Raw genomic sequence first — 19,563 nt, 5'->3', positions numbered from 1 at the left:
TGAAGAGACGAGAACTATAGAGCATCCTTAACCCACTTGCAGGGGTGACTCTATTTTCTTTTACTATTTAGCCTCTGTGACCTTAACGCACATCATCTGTTGTGATATTTTGCAGGATTAAGAGAGACCATGGTCACATCTCCCCCTCTCCCCCCTAACCCATGGTCACATCTTAAGAGGAGTGGAGAGAAACTTCTGTTAGAGAAGGGGTTCTAAAGTCCAAGTCTAAATTAAATGAACCTGGTACAATGAGACTCTACGAGACTAGCTTTGGAGCCAGATAAACCTGGATTTGAACTCTCATCTGCTACTTCCTAGCTGTGTAACCTTGGGCAATTTGCTTAACTTCCCAAAGCCTCAACTTCTTAATGTGTAAAATGGTCATAGCAATACCATCATGTTGAGAAGATTGAATTCAAAAATTTATAAAGTAGCAAGCTTGAGTGTAAGCCATAGTAATTAAGCACTAGTTCTCAATAGCTGTTCGACCAAAGGCAGGTCACCATCGCCTCTCTGAGCCTCATTTATCCTCATCTGCAATTTGGCCATAATTGTCCTGTCCTTTGACTAACCTCAAAGGTCCTTGTAATGAAACACTAAAACACTGTACAGAGTTTCTATGAGGATTTTCTCAGCAGCTTGGTACACCTGGAATTGTGAGGAGGTGCTGGGAGACCCCTGCTGGAGAAAATAACTCAGGAGAGTCCAGGGGCCTGAAGTCAGAAATGGGCTCAGATCTCCGGTTGTCATTCAGTGTGGCTGTGTGACTTTGGGTGAGGGACTACCGTCCCTGAGCCTCTTATTTCCCTTCTATCAGGTAGGGTTAACAGTACAGACATCACAGGGTTATCCAGAGAATCATATTCTGCAGAAACGTGTTAAGCACGTGGTAAATGCACTATAAATGTCTGCTGAATCTGAATCCTTCTGAGAGGAGCCAGATTCAGCCCCTCTCCTTCCGCGGGGTGGGAAATGTGCGGATGCCTCCACCAGGAGCTCAGGTAGGGGAGATGCTCCGTGCCTCCCCACTCCCCCGCCCTCCCAGCCGTTGCCATGGCCACCGGTTCAGGCCCGGAGCAGCACCTAGGCGTGTTCAGCCCAATCCCCGCCTTTCCAGAGTGACCATTGGCTGGAGAGGCCACGTGATGCACGCTGGCATGCTAATATATGGTAATCGCCCCCACGCCCCTCCTCCCCGGGCCTTGGCCGAGTAGCCAGCAGGGTGCGCGGCGCGGAGCCGAGGGGGCGGGCTGAGGGGCGGCCCCCGGGAGAGAGCGGCCAGGTGGAGGAGGAGCGCGAACGCGACCGCAGGTAACGGGCGGGCGCGTGCGCGCTGGGGCCGGCTTGCGGCGGACTGGCAGGGCGCGGGGCACTCGGGCCGCCGCGCTGCCGGCTTAACCCTTTGGGCACCCAGCTGTCACGGCCGGGCCGGGCCGGGCCGCGCGGGGCGGGGCATTGCCGTGGGCACCGGCCGGCAGGCGGCGGCGGCCTGACCCGGGATCCGCGGCGCGGGGCCCGCGTGGAGGCCGAGCAGCCCGGACCGGCAGATCCACCGGCCGCGGCGCGCCTGGGGGCCGGGATGCGGCCGCGGCTAGGGCTGCGGGGCAGCTCCGGGGCCAGGGCTTGCGGGAGGCTGCGGGGTAGCGGCTGAAGTACCGGCACTCGCGCTGTTTCTCGCGGCGCCGAAGCCCTCCCGCGCAGGGGCCCGCGCCTCAGCAGCCGGTGGCCTTGCAAGCGGCCTGCGTCTCCTCCGCGCATCCCGCAGAGCGCGAGGAGACCGGGGGGTCGGGCCTGACCTCGGCGCCCCCTCCCCAGCCGCGGCCTGACAGCCCAGACGCCGGTGCTTTCGACTAGGAGTCAAGCTGGGGCCCCAGTGGGACGAAGGCAAAAGAGTGGTGCTTGGGGGCCACCAGCCAAGGGACCTGGGGATTGCCGGTGCAGGGAAGAGCGGACAAGCCCCTAAAGGAAGGGCAGGCCCCAAGATTTGCCAGGTTTCAGAAGGAGGGATGCCCAAGAAAGGCACTGGCCGCTTATTTTCTGTGCTGGGTGTTGACCTGACACTCATGGGAAAAGGTCACTGCTGGACACCTGGATCGGGTCTGTCATGTCCAGAGGAAGCGGCTGTTTTGCGTGAGTTTCTAACAAATTTTTTATAAGGCCAGGATGAAATTCCTCTTTCTCCCTCATCCTCCTCCTGGGTCTGCTACAGAAGTGTGTTTTTTTAATTACCTCCCCCCCCCCCCCAATCCACTAAGATTGGTGGCAGCTTTAGGCTTACAGTGTAATTTAGTTTTCACTACAATAGAAATGGTAGGATGGGCCATGTGCCACTGTTAAGCTTGCCCTGGGAGCTTCGTGGAAGTGTGGGGAGGGAAATGTTTCTATCACCAGTGCAGATGAAAAACTGGCTAATGTTCCAATGATATCAATAGAACTTCTTTTATGAGGCTGAAGTCCTTTCTTCTAAATCAAGGAAAAACGTGGTTACACATGAAAAGTACCAGGAAGCAATTTGATTTTTGCAAGTGAAGTGCAAATTGCACTTTCATGTCGCTCTTGATGTCTTTTTATCACACCACAACAAACTCTTGCTGTTTGCCAGGCGCTCTGCTGTGTCTTGGGGACGCAAAGATTAATAAGATAATTAGTCCTTGTCCTCAAAGAAGTAGTGGGAGAGACAGAAATAAAAGTTGCCAGTAAAAGTGATAACAGCATAATAGATGTGTTCATAAAAGAAGCACAGAGGAGGGTACAATCAGCTGTCTGAGAGGATTCAGGAAGGCTTTCCAGAGAAAAACATGTTTAAGTAGGGTCTTGAAGGATGACTTGGAGTTTGCCTTTTAGAGAAGATTGGGAAGAACAGGAATGGCAGCCAACGTGGAGGAAACTGTGAGTGTAGACGCTTAAGGAGCATGGTATCTCTAGGCAATGGCTTTATAGTGCAGCTGTGGCTTTTTTCCTTTCTCGATAAAGTAACCTAGAATTTCTAATTCCCACCACATTTTCCAGTGAAAATGTGGCTGTAGCTTCAAGGTAGAGGGCTGGAAAACTGGGCATAGGCGTGGCGCTAGAGGCATCGTCCCAGGAAGGCAAGTCTAAACCATACAATAAGGGAGTAATATGGGTCATACTCAGGGAAGCTATGCTGAATGTCAAATCTGTGAGGTCAAATTCTTGAGAGCTTGGGAGATGAGTAATCAGATCAGAAGCTGGAAGCATCTGGGCTGTGATGTGGGTCAGGACAAGCAGTTTGGGACTGAGACCATGAATCATGCAGAGATGATAGAGCCTTCTGTCAGTGGTTCCAGCCCTGGAGAACAGGGTTGGATCTGACAGCTTCGAGCAACTGCAGAAAAGGACAGCGCCATCTCTTCAACAGAATATTTCCAGTACTTCTTTCTTTCTGCTCTTTCTCCCTCCTTACCGTTATCCTCTTTTGATCCGGTTTCCACTCATGGTTCACGTTTATTAGGCTTCTTTTACTGAGGTCTTAGCTACCAGAGCAATGAAAATCCTGTTCTGCCTTAGCCTCCACTTCTAGAACTATAAATAGTCCATTTTACCTCATAATCCATCAACTTAGCCAGCCTATTTTTACTTCCTGATTATTTGGAAACAGAACAAGGATGGGCCCAGAGATGGTAAAGTAGACCTCATCCCCAAAACTCACCTAATGTTTGACTCAGATAAAGCCCTTTTAGCTCTGCTTAAACCAAAATGTATTTTTAGAATGGATCATGGTGAATTTTTGGCAAATCCCCCGTCTTGAACTCAATTACAGATCAAGCCTCATAAAGAACGTGACACTGGGGGATATGCCTGATGTGCTCTGCTGAGACTGACAATTCCATAAGTGCTGGAGAATCACGGGTGCTATTTAAGCAATCTTCTCAATCAGCATGTTTACTGAGCACCTGCTTGTGTGTAAATACTGTGCTGTATTTGTGCCTTGGAAGAGACAGGAAAATGAGAGAGGTGGTGTAGTCTGAGGATTATTCTCGGCTAAGCAAGGATTCGGATCCCATTTCTGTCAGTTACTTGCTGTGTGACTTGGGCATGTTATTTGACTTTGTTTCTTCATCTGTAATAATGCCACCTACTTCATATACTTGTGAGGATTCAATGTAAAGCAATACTCCCGTAAATTTTCAAAATGCTAATCGTGTGATATTATAGGAGTTGAAAAAAGAGAAAGATCATTGTAGACTGTGATTAACAAGGAAGGCTTTTTTCAGAGACATGGTGGATTGTGTAACATAGAGAGAAGGAAAGTGGGAGGGACTTCTAGGTGGGAAAAATAATGTTTATAAAGCACAGGACCAGAATATGGAGGAAAGTTTTCAGGGGTTAGTTGATAAAACTGGCCAGTGTGGCAAGATCAGAAGGTTTTAGAAGTTGTGAGATTGCAAGGGTTGGCTGAAGCCAGATTTTAACAGGCATCAAATGCTAAACTAAGGAGTTAGGACTTTATCCTGTATGATGGAAGGTCTGAAGATGTTGGTTAGGGAAGTGTGGGCTTATAAAAGTAGTATTTTATGAAGATTCTCAACAACAATGTGGAGAATAAACTTTAGTAGGGGTAGAAAGAGAACTGTACAGCCAGTTAGCAGGTTATTTGAATAGTTTAGCTATGAGGGGATAAGGGATTGAATTAGGGTGGTGGCAGTGAAAATAGAAAGAGATAAGGTTCAACAAGTATTATAAAGGAAACAGGGACAGGACTCTGACTGATAGATATGGAGGACAAGAAGTAAGGAAGACTCAAATATAACCTTGAACATGGGTGACAAGATCAACAGAAATAGGACAGACAGAAAGAAAAGCCAGTTTGGGGGAGGAGAAGATATGCTAAATGCTAGGTATCTTGAGGTGATACTGGAATTTATAAGTGGATGCATCCCCAAAATATTTGGAACTGGGTAGGGGGTTAGTGTTCAAAAGAGAGAAGTCAGGGAGTCTTATATGTAGGTGATAATTGAAGCTGTGAGATTAGCTTAATTCTTAGTGGTACAATTGCATAAAAATAGAGGTGTAGAGAACCAAGGCTGGAATGCAGGGAGGTAGGAAGAAGAAATGGGGTCAGTATGGTGAAAAATAAGGAATATCAGAGAAGCGGAAAAACCATCAAATTTATTCAGCCAACAAATGCATTCTCTTCACGACCATTTATTTATGTACCTGATAGACGCAAGGCCTGTTAGACATGCTCTCAGCCATGAGGGTGTAGTATTGCAGAAGTTAAGCGAAGAGAGGGTTTCAAGCTGGAGGGATTGGTCAGCAGTATGGAATGTTACAGAAAAAAAAGTGGGAAATGTCCATTATATTTAGTAAACGGGGATCATTGGTGACTTTTTGAAAATAATAGCTTCAGTTCTGTGGGGGATGGCCATAGGGATGGTAAAGGCCAGATTAAAAAGGATGGGGGCATGAGATGTGGGTAAGAAATGGAGGCAGCATGTAGATCACCCTTTGTACGTTTGGCAGTAAAAGGAAAAAGAGAAATTGGAAAGAGGTCAGATTTGTTCTTCCCTATCTGCTTCATTATTTTAGTTGCTCTAAAATATCATTCTCATTCTTTCATATCCTTAATAGCAGTCCAGCAATTCATTCCTTAAATGTACTGCTTTGAGAATTACCTGTACATTTCACTTAACAATAATAGGATAGCTACCATTTATTGAGTGCTTACTATGTGTTAATAAGCACTTTCTATGCATTCCGTTCATTACCCCATTTAATCCCTACAGTACTGGATTACAACCATGCAACCTCTTAGAAGCATGGAGAGGCTAAATAAATTGCCTATGATCGCATAATTAATGAGGGGCAAAGATGGAATTTGGACCCAGCTCTGACTCTCAAGCTCCACAAAAGGACTGTACTATACTGTCCCCGAAGGCAGGGCCAGCTTCATGGGTGTGTGACCTGTGCAGTCTCCCAGGGCCCTGCATTTATAAGGGCCCCACACTCGGTGTAATGCTCTGTTATTGCTGTCTTGAAATTCTTAATACTTTTAACAAGGGAACCTGCTGTTTCATTTTGCACTGGGCCCCACAAATTATGGAACCAGTTCTACCCTAAGGTCTCAATACTTCCTCCTAAAGCTGGGGAAACATTTTGTGCTGTATCATTCCTTTTGGTTGCACAGCTGAAGTCCTTGCTGTGTCATGGTACGTGATCACATTTTCCTGTCTTCTCATTTCGTACTCCTGGTATAAAGGGCGAAAGGGGAATATTTGGAAGTTCAAGTAGATAGCCAGCATAAAGGGAATAGAGAATAAAGAGGCAAGGAATTATTTACCCAGAATGGCTTCTGGAAACTCATCCATCGTTTCATGAGAGTATAATTGGATATAGTTGCTGTCCTGACTGTGTTGTTACTCCCAATTTACATAAGAAATGATTAATTTCTATTTCTTGTGTAGTCAGAAGTTCCCAGTTGCTAGGAAGACCATTTCTCAGCTGAAGCAGAAATTGGGGTTGAACAGGTATAACACGAATTGCCCTGATCTGATGCCTTTTTAGACAGACTGGTGCCCATACCAGGGACTGCCCAGCAGGTTTGAACCACATGGCCCTGTTCACCATGTTTGTGTTGAATGTTCATGTCCCACTCTTGCCTTTTTTGCTCACTCTATTCCTTCATCTACCTGTATGGATCATGAAAACCAGAAACAATGTCTGATATTGTCTCTCATTTTTGGCTTTATAATCACTGCTTGGAACTGACAACAAGCTAAGTTTTTCTGGTTTGCATGGTTATTGCTCTCTCAAAAATAGCATTTACTCCTCCTCAGGCTCCTCCCACTCTCAGTCTTTCAGAGTAGTCATTTGACCAGGTACCGACCAAGTCCTGACACCACTTGATATTAGCTGACCACCTGACCAAGTCCTGACACCAGCCAACCTATTTCCTTTGCGAAGGTTATCAGGCAAGATTGAGGTCGTATTGCCATCACCAATGTCATTCCCATCCCAGAACAAGAGTGTTTACTCTCACCTTCTGCCCCCATCATGGATCAGGTGAGCCTAAGAATATGTGAGATTAAAAATATGAAGAGATTTGGAGTATGACCTACAGTGTACATCACGAAAGCATCTAGAGAGCCAGGCATTCTCCATGGTCTCCTAGTTGTGCTGCTGGCAGAACCTCCATAAGGCACCGTAGTAGTTATTGCTGTGGGACAAATTAGCAAATGTATCAGCTTAAAACAACAAATTTCTGTGTCTTTTAAGATTGCGGTATTACACCCAGAAGCATTTCCCAACTTGCTTTTAATGAATTAGTATCCTTCCTCTCTGATCTCCTGCTGTGCTTTAACATCTCATGATAGCACTTAGGCATTGCTGTAATTGCTAAGGACTCTGTCTTTTTCCTATCCATAGCTTCCATTCCTAAAACCATTCCTTGAACGTAGCAGATGCTCAATAAATGGTCGTTGAATAGACTTAAGAATGGCTTGTACCTTTATATACTTTTACTCTATTCTTTGGAAAATATACGTATACTGGGAAGTAACTAGCTTTGTGCTCTATGATAAATCCACCCTTCATCTCCCTATCTAGAAGCTCATGTGTCATTGTTGAAGATATAAAGAGAACACTGTAGATGTCAAAGACTTCCTGACTTGCCTGCTTACCTTCTCCAAGGAGGACTTCTTGAGCTTGTTTCTGTCTGTAAGTCCCTGCTCCATCCATACTCTGAAACCAGTTCTGGCCTCTGTAGGAAATTTTACAATGAGCCCCTAGCCCAAAGATACTTGGTTCAATAACAAAGCCAACACTGGTTCACTAGTTAAATATCTTTATGAAAGCGGGATCTGTGTCTGGCTTATCCACTGCTGTATCCCCAGTGCCAAGCACTGTTAGATGCTTAATAAATGCTTGGCGAATGAATTGGTGACACTCCATTCTTGATATTCACATCCCATTCCTTTATCCAGGTCCTGAACTCTGATCACCCAGAATCTTAGGCCTGAGTTCATCATTTCCCGGGGCCCAGACTTTTTGTCTTGGCCCTTGACTCACCTCTTCCAGTGCCTCATCACAGCTGATCTTGCTTAACTCTTCCTCTCTTGATCTTCCTAACTAATAATATTGGCCAGATGCCCTTAGGAGAATCTTCTTTTCTCTATCTGTAGCCAGAAATATCCACCATACATATTTGAATGTGTTTTTAAATATTTGAGCTGAAGAGAATTGCATTCAGTTTTGGCCAGAAACCAAGTTCTAAAATTTTATAAGTCCGTTCAACTGATTAACTTGTAAGCTTCAGCAGTTCAATGCAAATTAATTTTTATACCAACCAGCGAGTCAAGGGAGGGGAGGGAATTAAGTGAGTGTGTAAATATGGTTGCCAGGGAAACTTTTCCTGACAGAAGAGAGAACCTCACAGGAATTTGTACAGGCCCAAGAAACCAATGTAACCTGATCTTCCTGTGTTCTCTTTCTGATGGGGGAAGAAAACGACATAGAAACCATGGATACAGATAAAGGTGGCTTTAGGCTTTTCTAGAGACTTGAGAAGTTAAGTCCTCCCTCTTGAAGCGGGACTGAATATTTTCTCCAGGGGCAAGATGACTGTTATAAGGCACCTGTGCCTTCTGAAGAAACATCTGGAAATGTGGAGCTTCTCTGCATCCGTCTGCGAAGTAGTTTTCATTCTCTCAAAAAATATTTATTCAGCAGGGAATATGCTTATAGGAGATGGGTAACAATTTGAAGATATGGTACTGCACCTAGTGGATGTTCCTTAAATTTTCTCTAAATTTATTTTTTGAGTGGAGGGTGATATGGACTTAAATATTTAATGTTTTTTTAAAGAATAAAATTCTGTTTCTGTAGAAAAAGCATAAACACAAGTGTATCTCCTGCCACATCTATTCTTAGATGATCGCTCCTGAGAAAAACCTAACTCCTTATCCATAAAGCCATACCCCAAAGTGGATGTCGTCTAGTCACAGTGTCCTCTGAATTGTACAGTGAAGGACAAATCCATCTCCTTGATGGCTCAGATCACAAGAGAACCTTATTTTAGCTAAAAATGTTGGGCGGTTTGGGGTCTAATCTTGGCTGTAAAATGTACTTGGATTGAAATGTGTAACACTGTCCCATACCCAAGGCCTACCGTTCAGTGTCTCCTTTTATACTTGAATATATTGGAGTTTTGTACTGTGCACGGTGCCTTTCACTGGGCTGCAGAGAAGCAGTAGGGGGTCGTGATTAACAGCACAGACATGAGAGCCAGGCCGCTTGGGTTCCAGACCTGCCGCTACCACTCAAGCTGTGGTCTTCACAGCCCTGTTCAAGTCTTCACCCTCTCTGTGCTCCATCTTCTTGTGTATAATGGAGATAATAATAGTACCTACCTGGATGAATTGTAGAGTTAAACAGGTTAATATGTCTGAGGTGCATAGTAAGTACCTTTTACTATTCCCTGTGACCTCCTGGATGTAGGGTCAGGATTACATTTCAAGGAAGAGACTGTTGCGATGTAGAGACGTATGATAACTTCCCTAAAGTTGTACACTAAGTTTGGGTTCAGATTATTTTCATCCTTAATTTAGCACTGAAATTTCCCATTCTCCTTAGTGAGAGACAGAGAAAATCAGAGTATGAGACAGGAACTTGGCGTTTGGAGCATTTTGAAATAGGGGTTACTTCGCAGAAGACGGTGACACTAAAGCATACAAAAATGAAATTGCTTTCTCAAAGGCAAAACGAGTGTGAGAAATGGTTGGGAGTAACATAAGATAGGGAATATCATACTGGGTCAGGCCTGTAGGGTATCCAGCCTCAAAATCTGTCTCTGATCATGGTTACAAGGGACAGCTGGAGGGGATTGTTGTAGCTGCCATCATGTCAAAACCTTCTGATCATAAGCATGGTCCTGCCCATTCCTAAGTGTCTTCTGGTATCCTGCCATGTCTTGTTCACCCAAGTATTTAAGCTTTATTTCTACTTTTGGTCTTTAAAGTCTGTTCATTTTTTCAAGAAACATTTTTAAAGCTTCCGAATCCACATGCTAATATGAAGATGACTCGAACCCAATCCTGGCAGCCCAGAAATTTATGAAGGAAAACAGGCACAGAAACATCGATTATGGCTTTGTACTTAGTGCCATAACAGGAATATAGAGAAGGTATTTTGAAAGCTTAGAGAGGGGAGTCACTGAGTATTCTTTCTGGAGAAATAGACGTTTGAGATGAGGAGTCCTTCAGGCAGACAGAGCACCTCAGAGAGGAGGGGCGGCATGTACAAAGGTGGGGCATGTGTGTAAGAGCAAAGTACACACGTGGGAGTCCAGTAACCCCACGTGCCGGGAGCATGACGTATGAGTCAGGCAGGGGCAGAAACAAGGCTGAAAAGTAGGCCAGCATCAAACAGAGAAGGCTGGTTTCCAGGCTGAGGAATTTGGACTTCGTGCTGGAGGCTACGGGGAGCTGTTGAAGCATTTTAGGGGAAACGTGATCAGATTCTTTTCAGAGGCTCACAGCCCCAGTGTGGAGGCTGGTTTGGACAGGAGTGAGATAGGAGACAGGACCCTGGGGTGAGAAGGGAGCATCTCGCTCAGCTTCTCCTCTACTGCCCGTATTTTTACTATCGAATAGGTACATTTACATTTGTTCCTTCTACCCAGATTTATTGATGACGTGCAGGGTACTGAGCTAACTGCTAGGGGTATAAGATCAACAACCAGCCGTATCTTGGAGTTGCTCGCAGTGTTCTATTTGTCCTGAGCCAGTGCTTTCTTGAGTTTTGAGCTTGCTTGGTCTGTCTTGTACTTCATCTCACTCAGTCCCAGTGCTGGTGTCTGGGGTGTAAAAATGAGCCCGTGTGTGTTTATCTTGTCTGTACTCTTCATGATTTACCGTCCCCATCATACCTGCTTCCTCTCAACCCACTCATCTCTCCAGAGTGTGGAATTCCAATCATTTAATGAATTCCTGTCGACAGTGAATCTATTACATCCCTTTCTTAGACTTCGCTATTTAAATTCTTAGTTTTCTCTATTTCCCCCAAACTTCAAGTGCTGTATGTTAGCACTCTTGGTCATACATTAAACTCTTTGGGACCTACTTCCTGTGCTTTACTAGCTTGTAAAATCCTTACTTTCTTCATTGTTCTTTTCTCAAAGACGTTTCTTCAAAGATGTACATACCAGAATTGCAGATCGCATTACTGTCTTTGCTTTTTCTATGTGGTGTCAGGGCCTTTCACCCATGAGATCACAGTCCCTAAACGAAAGACTCCTCTACCCTTGAAAATTAATAAATTGAAGATGAGACAATATTTCCATTTGTAATAGAATATAGAGTTTTATGAGAAAGTAGTATTATTACATAATAATAAATTGTGATTATAATTTATTGAGTACTTATTATCTATGCTAATTTCCATGCTAGGACATTATGTGAGGGTTTTTTTTTTTATATAAATTATTTATTTATTGGCTTCATCGGGTCTTCATTGCCGCACATGGGCTTTCTCCGGTTGCAAACAGCGGGGGCTACTCTTCACTATGGTGCATAGGTTCCTCATTGCGGTGGCTTCTCTTTGTTGCAGAGCACAGGCTCTAGGTGCATGGGCTTCTGTAGTTGCGGCACATGGGCTCAATAGTTGTGGCTTACGGGCTTCGTTGCTCCGTGGCATATGGGATCTTCCTGGAGCAGGGCTCGAACCTGTGTCCCCTGCATTGGCAGGCGGATTCTTAACCACTGCGCCACCTAGAAATGAGTTCTTATTTAATCCGCAGAGCAACTGTGTGAGGCAGGTACTCCGTAAAATTACTTCCATTTTACAGGTGAAGAAACTAGCTCTAAGGGGGTGAAATGATTTGTCCACCGTCATATCGCTAATACAGAATAGAGCCAGGTCTTGAACTCAGGCCTGTTTGCTTCCAGAAGTGAAGTTCTTCACTACTGTGTAGTGCAGGGTGAACATGCAGGGTCTGAGTGTCAGCACCTGTGGTCACTAAGAGTGAGCCAATTATTTTCAACCTTACTTTAGTCATAACTGTCACCATCAAATCTAGTTTCTCTCAGTTTTCTTGATTCTTTTTTTTAAGCACTTTATTGGAATATACTTGCTTTACACTCTTGTGCCAGTTTTTGAGGTACACCGAAGTGAATCAGCTGTATGTATACATATATCTCCATATCCCTTCCCTCCCACGACTCCCTCCCACCCTCCCTATCCTGGCCCTCTAAGTCATCATTGATTCTTAATAGTCATTTTAATAAGCTATTTTATTTGGATCACAAAATGGCGCAGTAAGTTTCTAGTAACATCCCCCTGCAAAAACTTTGTAATGTTTATTATAATTTTAAAGGTTTGAGTTTGCATGCTATGCTGTTGAGTGTCATAGTTCATTGTGGATGCTATGCTGACAGTTTTGGGACCTACCTCCGGGTGGATAGATTGGGCCTTGGAATATAGTTCCATATCCTAACAGGTTCGTTATAGAGAGAACTAAATGTCCTTTCTAAAAATGTTGGGTTTCTTAAAAATTTTTATTGGAATATAGTTAACAATGTTGTTAAAAATGTTGTTTATGTTGTAATTCCCACACAAGATCAATCTGCCCTTGGTGATGAGTGTAGTAGGCTGAATGGTGGCTACCCAAAGATAATTAGGTCCTAATCCCTGGAACCTATAAACATTACTTATAAGGAAATGGGGTCTTTGCAGGTGTGATTAAATTAATGCTCTTGACATGGAGGGATTATTCTGGATTCTAAATCCAATCACACATGTCCTTATAAGAGAAAAGAGGGAGAGTTGGCACACACAGAAGAGGAAGAGATAACATAACCACAGGAGCAGAGTGATGTGACCACAAGCAAAGGAAAGCTGGCAGCCACTAGAAAGTGAAGAATCCAGGAATGGATTCTCACTGAGAATTTCCAGTGATATGGCCCCTTGATTTCATCCTAGTAAGACATATTGAACTTCTAGCTTCCAGGACTATGAGACAGTAAATTTCTGTTGTTTTAAGCCACAGAGTGGTAATTTGTTGTGCCAGCCACAGGGAATTAATATAAGGGGAATAGTTACCTCTTGTAGTGCTTAGTTAATTTTGAGGGCAAATATCATGACTTAATAAAGGTGACATCCAACTAATATAGCGTGTATGGTAATAATAATTTCAGCAAACACTTGTGAGTGCTTACTATGTGCCAGGCACTATTATAAGCATTTGAAATGTATTTACTCCTTCAGTGTTCATAACCACCACATGAGGGGGTTTCTATTATTATCTCTATTGAAAAATGGGAATTGAAGCACAGAAAAAGTTAGGTAACTTGACCAAAATTATATAACTAGTAAGTAGTGGGACTAGGACCTAAACCCAGGCTATCTAGATCCAAAAGTCCACTTTGCGCTTGGGATGCATTCAACAAAGGACACTGGGACAATGTGTAAACCCTTTTCAAGCCGCTGGCCACTTCCTCTCCATGTTTTCTGCTGTGTTCACTGCATTTGTCTTCCTCCATGTGTTGTCCTTTATCTTTAATATCTTTTCTTTTTTGAAAGCTATCCCTGTGTGGTTTTGGTATTAGACTTTGGGCCTCATAAAATGAGTAGGTAAGAGTTTCCTTTTTCTATTTTCTGGAAGAGTTTATATAGCATTGGTATTATTTCTTTCGTGAATACTTAGTGGAATTCACCAATAAAACCATCCGGGCCTGGAGTTTGCTTTATGGAAAGGTTTTAAACCAAGGATTCAGGCTCTTTGCTAAATAAAGGGCTATTCAGGTTGTCACTTTTTTTCTTGAGTGAGCTCTAATAGCTTGTGTCTTTCAAAGTATTTGTCCATTTCACCTGAGTTGTTTACTTTATTGGCACAAAGTTGTTCGTAATGTTACCTGATTATCCATTTAACGTCTGCCAAATCTCTTTCATTCCTATTATTGACAATCTGTGCCTTCTCTCTTTTATTTTTCTCATCAGTCTGACTAGAGGTTTATCCATTTTATTGATTTTTTTCAAAGAACCAGCTTTTCATTTTATTGAGTTTTTTCCTACTTTCTGTTTCAGTCATTTCCACTCTACTTAAGGTAGAAGCTGAGATTAATAATTTGAGATCTTTCATCTTTTCTAATATAGATATTTAATGCTCTAAAATGTCCTCCAAGTAATGCTTTAGCTATATCCTGTAAATTTTGATATGTAATGTCTTTCATTTCATTTGGTTCAAAATATTTTCTAATTTCCCATATGATTTCTTCTTTGACCTATGGATTACTTTGAAGTGTGTTGTTTTGTTCCCAAATAATATTTTCTTAATACTTTCTGTTATTGATTTCAAGTGTAATTCTGTTATGCTCCGACAATATACTTCATGTGATTTTGATTCTTTGAAATTTATTGAGATTTACTTTATGGTCCAGAACGTATATTCTTTTGTCATTGGGTGGGGTGCCATCTATCTAAATTAGGCTACTAGTGTTGTTGAAGACTTTTTATTAATTTTTCTGACTACTTGTTTTATCAAGTACTAAGACAGGAGAATTGAAATTTCTATAAATTTCAATTTTTCCTTTCCTCTTTTTAGTTCTGTCAGTTTTAGCTTTATGTGTTTTGAAATTCTGATGCTGGGTGTATACGCATTTAGGATTGTAAGTCCTCTTGATGAAATCACTTTAAAATAATCTTCTTTTTCCCTGGTAATATTCTTTGTTCTGAAGTCTACTTTGCCCAATATTGATTTGGTCACTGCCGCTTTCATTTGGTTTTTGTTTGCATGGTACATCTTTTCCATCCTTTTACTTTTAACCTATATATATCTCTTTATATTTAAAGTGGGTTTCCTTTAGAAAGCACATAGTTGGGTCTTCCTTTCTAATACAGTATGAAAATTTCTGCCTTTTATTTGGGATGTATAAATAATTTGCATTTATTATAATTATTGATATGTTTGGGTTTAAATTGGCCATCATGCTGTTTGTTTTCTATTTATCCCATCTGTTTTGTTCCTTTTTTCTCTTTTTTGCCCAAATTTAGATTACTCACATTTCTTATTTATGACTTCATTGTATCTTTATTATTGGTTTATTGCCTATGTCTTTGTTTTATCTTTTTATTTAGTAGTTGCTTTCATGTTTATAATATACATTTTTAACTGATCCTTGTTTATCCTCAAATAATATTATATTACTTTATGTATAGGGTAGAACTTTAAAACTGTATACTTCCATTTCTCCCCTCCTGTCCTTTGTGCTGTTGTCATATATTTTATTTAATATGTTGTTATTTTTGTTTTAAATAATTATCTTTTCAAAATAAAACATGACTTTTGTATTTACCCATTTATTTATTGTTTTGGACACTCTTTTTTTTTTTTTCTTTGTGTTTCCATCTTATATCGATTTCCTTTAGCCTGAAGAACCTCTTTTAATATATTTGGTAGTGCAGGTATGCCAGAATTAATTCTTTAAGTGTTTGTCTGTTTTAAAAGTTCTATTTTACCTTCATTTTGAGAGGTATTTGTATTGAGTAAAGAATTCTTGGCTGACAGGTTTTTTTCTTCTAGTGCTTTAAAAATGTCAATTCATTGCCCACTGGCTTGAATACTTTATAAGAAATAAGCTGTGATTCTTATCTTTGGTCCTCTGTAATGTGTCTTTTTTCTCTGGCTGCTTTTAAGATTTTCTTTTTATCATTTCAGCAATTTGATTATGATGTTCCTTGGAATTGTTTTCTTTATTCTGCTTGGATTTGAGTTCCTTGGATGTGAGTTTATAATTTTCATCAAATTTGGAAAAATTTTAGCCATTATTTCTTCAAATGTTTTTTACTGTTCCCTTCCTCCCCAGCTCTCTTTTCCTTCTAAAACTCCAAATTCATGAATGTTACATTGCTTGGTATTGTCCCACAGACCACTGATGCTCTGTTCATTTTTATTCTGTCTTCTGTCTGTGCCTCGTTTTGGATAGTTTCTAATATGATGTCTTTAAGTTTGCTGATCTCTTCTTCTGAAGTTCCTATTCTGTTGTTAATCTAATTCAGTGTATTTGTAATTTCAGATTTTTAGTCTCCAGATGTTTGCTTTTCTTTACATCTCCTTCCTCTTGTCCTCATGTTTGTTTTCCTCTACTTCTTGAACATGTGGAATATATTTTTTAAAGGTGTTTTAATATCCTTGTCTGCTAGTTCTTTCATCCTTGTCATTTCTGGGTATGTTTTTATTTATATTGTTTTCTCCTGGTTAATGAGTTTCTTTTCCTGCCTGGTTATTTTTTATTGGATACTGGACATTGTTAATTTTATACTCTTGGTTGCTATATTTTGCTTTGGGATGTAGTTAAGTTACCTGGAATTGTTTGGATTCTTTCAGGGATTGCTTTTAAGCTTTGTCATGGTGGGTCCAAAGCAGTCTTTGTTCTAGGGCTAATACAGCTCCCACTATTATGGCAGTACCCTTCTGAAGATTCTATCTAATTCCTTGTGTATTACAAGGGCTTTCTACTCTGATTAATGTGAACTCTGGGAATTGTTCTCCTGACTCTATAGTAGTTTCTTCCCATGCCTGTGCAAATCTGTACTCAGCCAAAGACTCCAGGGAGGCCTGTCTATAAATAGAACTGGGGAGTACGCCTCCCCCCACCCCCCCCCCACCCCAGTACAGCAGCAGCACCCTTCTCTCTGGTTCTCTGTTTCACAAATTCTAGCCACTTTGGCCTCCTGGATCTCTTATCTGTCTCTTCAGCCCAGTGAGACCACTGAGCTCTGTTTGGGTTCCCTCTCCCTGCAATGAATCCTGGAAACTGCCTCCAGGCAGTAAACTGACACAATCTCAAGGCTCACTTTGTTTCTCTTTTCTCAGATCATAGGCCTGCATTGTCTGTCAGCCAGGGTTTGCAAGACATTGCTTCATGTATTTTGTCCAGCTTTTTAGTTTTTTGAGGCAGCAGGGTTTTTCTCCGGTTTTTAAGGGGAAGTCTCTAACATCTCTTCTAGGAACTTTACATGTTGATTGTAGGTTCCTTTCTTTAAGGGAACTCTGTCACTTCAGATATGGTTTTTTAATAGTTAAAAAGCAGATCTGTATTTAAAGTAAATTCATACATCTAGATAAATTAAAATAGTGTTTAGGGGATTTAGAGGCTAATTCATTGTTATTAAAATGGCAGGGAGTCAAAAAAGAATTTCAAAATAAGGCTGAGGCTGCCCAGACGGTGATTTACTGAGGTTCCATGGTTGTACAGAGCTGTAACCAGCTCTGTCTTGGCTTTAATAAACCCTTTAACTGCCCTGCTACCTGTTTAAATTCCTTCTTTGTCGATGGTCTTCAGTGTTTAAATGTTCGGTTTTCATGCCTTATTCCAATATTCAAACAAGGCATGAAACCCTCAGAACCATCAAGATAAAGATCAAAACTGTAACGAGAAGGTCAGACAAAGAAAATGCTAACAGTGTTTAAACTGCAGAACCCTCCACCAACTACTGACTGTCTGGCCCCAGAATCTTGAAGTCCTTGCTGGCCACACTGAAAATAAGTGAAGCAAATTACAGCAGTCTGTCCTTGGGCCAGGTTATGGGCAATAAATCAACCTCAGCTATTAACCTTTCGTGTGTATGCGTGTGTGTGTGTATGAGAGAGAGAGCACACTAGTGAGTGTGGTGGGGGGGCAGGGGTAATACATGTGCAAGTATGCATGCTCACATATTTATTTAGCATCTTACATGCGCCAGGCATCTCATTTAATCTTCATAATAACCCTACAAATTCAGGTTTTAGGTATTACATATTAGGTATTCTGTGAAAAAGCTGAGATCCAGAGATACCAAATGACTTGTGCAAGTTTTTCCACCACACCATGCTACCTCTCACAGTGCCAAACTCTATTCCCCTCAATAGCACCACAATTCCGCTGTCATTAGACCATAAACACAGCCTTGGGCCATTCGTGTTGCAATTATGTACTCTGGGCATTGTAAGAGAGAGTTGGATAATCGGTGTCTTTCATTAGAAAAAGAATTCAAAGTTCATAATTTACGTAGAGTGGAACAAAACAACAAACAGGCACTGAAGACAGTATATTATTATCCTATAGGCCAATTTAACCGAAAAAGCTTCATACGTTTTCAATACCATACCACCTGTCACTCAAAGACAGACCTTTTAGTTTGAGGTTGTAGTCACCATTAGCAAAGCCTAACAGTGTTTGCAAATCTGTCTTTTAAACTTATGATCTTCATAAAGAGCCTTCATATTTGAGATTGCTACCATGGAATGGTTTTTCCGTGGTTGTTTTCCAGCTACACCAAACTCCTGTAATTTTATCTACTTTGCTGGCAGTTTCCTTGATTTAGCTCAGCACGACGAAGCTACCTCAGTCTCCTGCTGTCATTTTCTCTGCCTCTGATCTGTCCAGTGTTGGTAGACTGGCTGTATTTCAAGACTTAAGTATTTGTTAGTAGGTTCAATAACTACTTGTAATTTAGCAGTGCTAGTTATCCTATTATTCATGTTATTTCTGGTACAACTTTGATTATAACTACTTAAAAGTCCATATGTAAAGTCCCTGATGATAATTTCAAGCTGCTTCTTTAAACACATAAATGCTACCAGCCTTTACTTTGTCTTTGGCTAATTGACTATTGGTGCCTTACTTTTGAAGTCTACACCAGTTTTTAAAATTCTGTTTTTGAATTTGTCAGTGAACTTGCTGCCCTTCATATACGAGAATGATGGTCCTGATGCATCATCAGTAATCTTTCAAGTTTTGTTTTCTACTATTAGAGATAAGTTGCACTGAACTTGAGCATTTGTGACTTATGTGGGTAGGGGCTGGGTAGGGTACATATATCTGGGCTGTATTAGTGAGCTTCTTTCCAGTGTGAAATGTACTAGCCTGTATAAGGACCTACAGCTTTGATTTTATTAGGCAATCAACATTCATGCTTTTTATATATAGAATGAGGATTCAGGATTCACATCATATTTTTCCCTACTTCTTCACAAAAATTTAGGGTGAAGCCCCTGGTAATTGAATAGAAAAAGAGAAATGGCGGTAGTGTTTTGGTATATGTGTATAGTAACACCTTGATTATTAAGTGGCCATATAAGTAATAATTTAGAGGAAGGCTCCAGGGCCAGACTGCCTGAGTTTGAATTCTGGCTCCTCTATTACTATTTGAGTCACCTTGGTCAAGTTACTTTACCTCTTTCTGTTATTGTATCCTGTGACTTTGATAAATCCACTTTAATTCTAATAGGGTTTTTTTTTTTTTGTAGATTCCTTAGGATTTTCTACAAACACAATCATGTTGTCTGCCAATAAATACAGTATTACGTCTTCCTTTCCAATCTCTATGCCTTTTTCCTGACTTAGCTAGAACCTCCAGTGTAATATTGAATAGACAATTGAGTTGTCATTCCCAGTCTTAGGAAGGACACATTCGGTCTCTCACTAAATAAATGTGACGTTAGCTGTAGGTTTTCGTTACATGTCCTTTATCAAATTGAGGAAGTTTTCTTCTATTCCTAGTTTGCTTAGAGTTGTCACCATTGGGTATTGAATTTTGTTAAATGCTTTATCTTCATCTGTAGGGATC

The 19,563-nt window shown here is 41.5% G+C and overlaps 1 protein-coding gene across 6 annotated transcripts in view; it reads left to right on the top strand.

Moving 5' to 3' along the window:
* Nucleotides 1-1,371: 1,371 nt before the first annotated feature.
* The window catches only part of PHC2 (polyhomeotic homolog 2), a 103,115-nt gene continuing 84,923 nt past the window's right edge, over nucleotides 1,372-19,563 (top strand). For 3 of the 6 annotated variants that reach the window (XM_057704405.1, XM_057704415.1, XM_057704397.1), the window contains exon 1: nucleotides 1,373-2,130. The gene's annotated coding sequence lies outside the window, so the exon portion shown is untranslated. Of the gene's footprint in view, nucleotides 2,131-19,563 lie in introns of all 6 variants that reach the window. The other 3 variants (XM_057704388.1, XM_057704425.1, XM_057704433.1) reach the window with 3 other exon arrangements.

This window comes from Hippopotamus amphibius, chromosome 1 (genome assembly GCF_030028045.1).
Source record: "Hippopotamus amphibius kiboko isolate mHipAmp2 chromosome 1, mHipAmp2.hap2, whole genome shotgun sequence".
NCBI lineage: Eukaryota > Metazoa > Chordata > Mammalia > Artiodactyla > Hippopotamidae > Hippopotamus > Hippopotamus amphibius.
The sequence above is the reverse complement of the archived record's forward strand: the minus strand, read 5'-3'. Positions and strand labels throughout refer to the sequence as shown.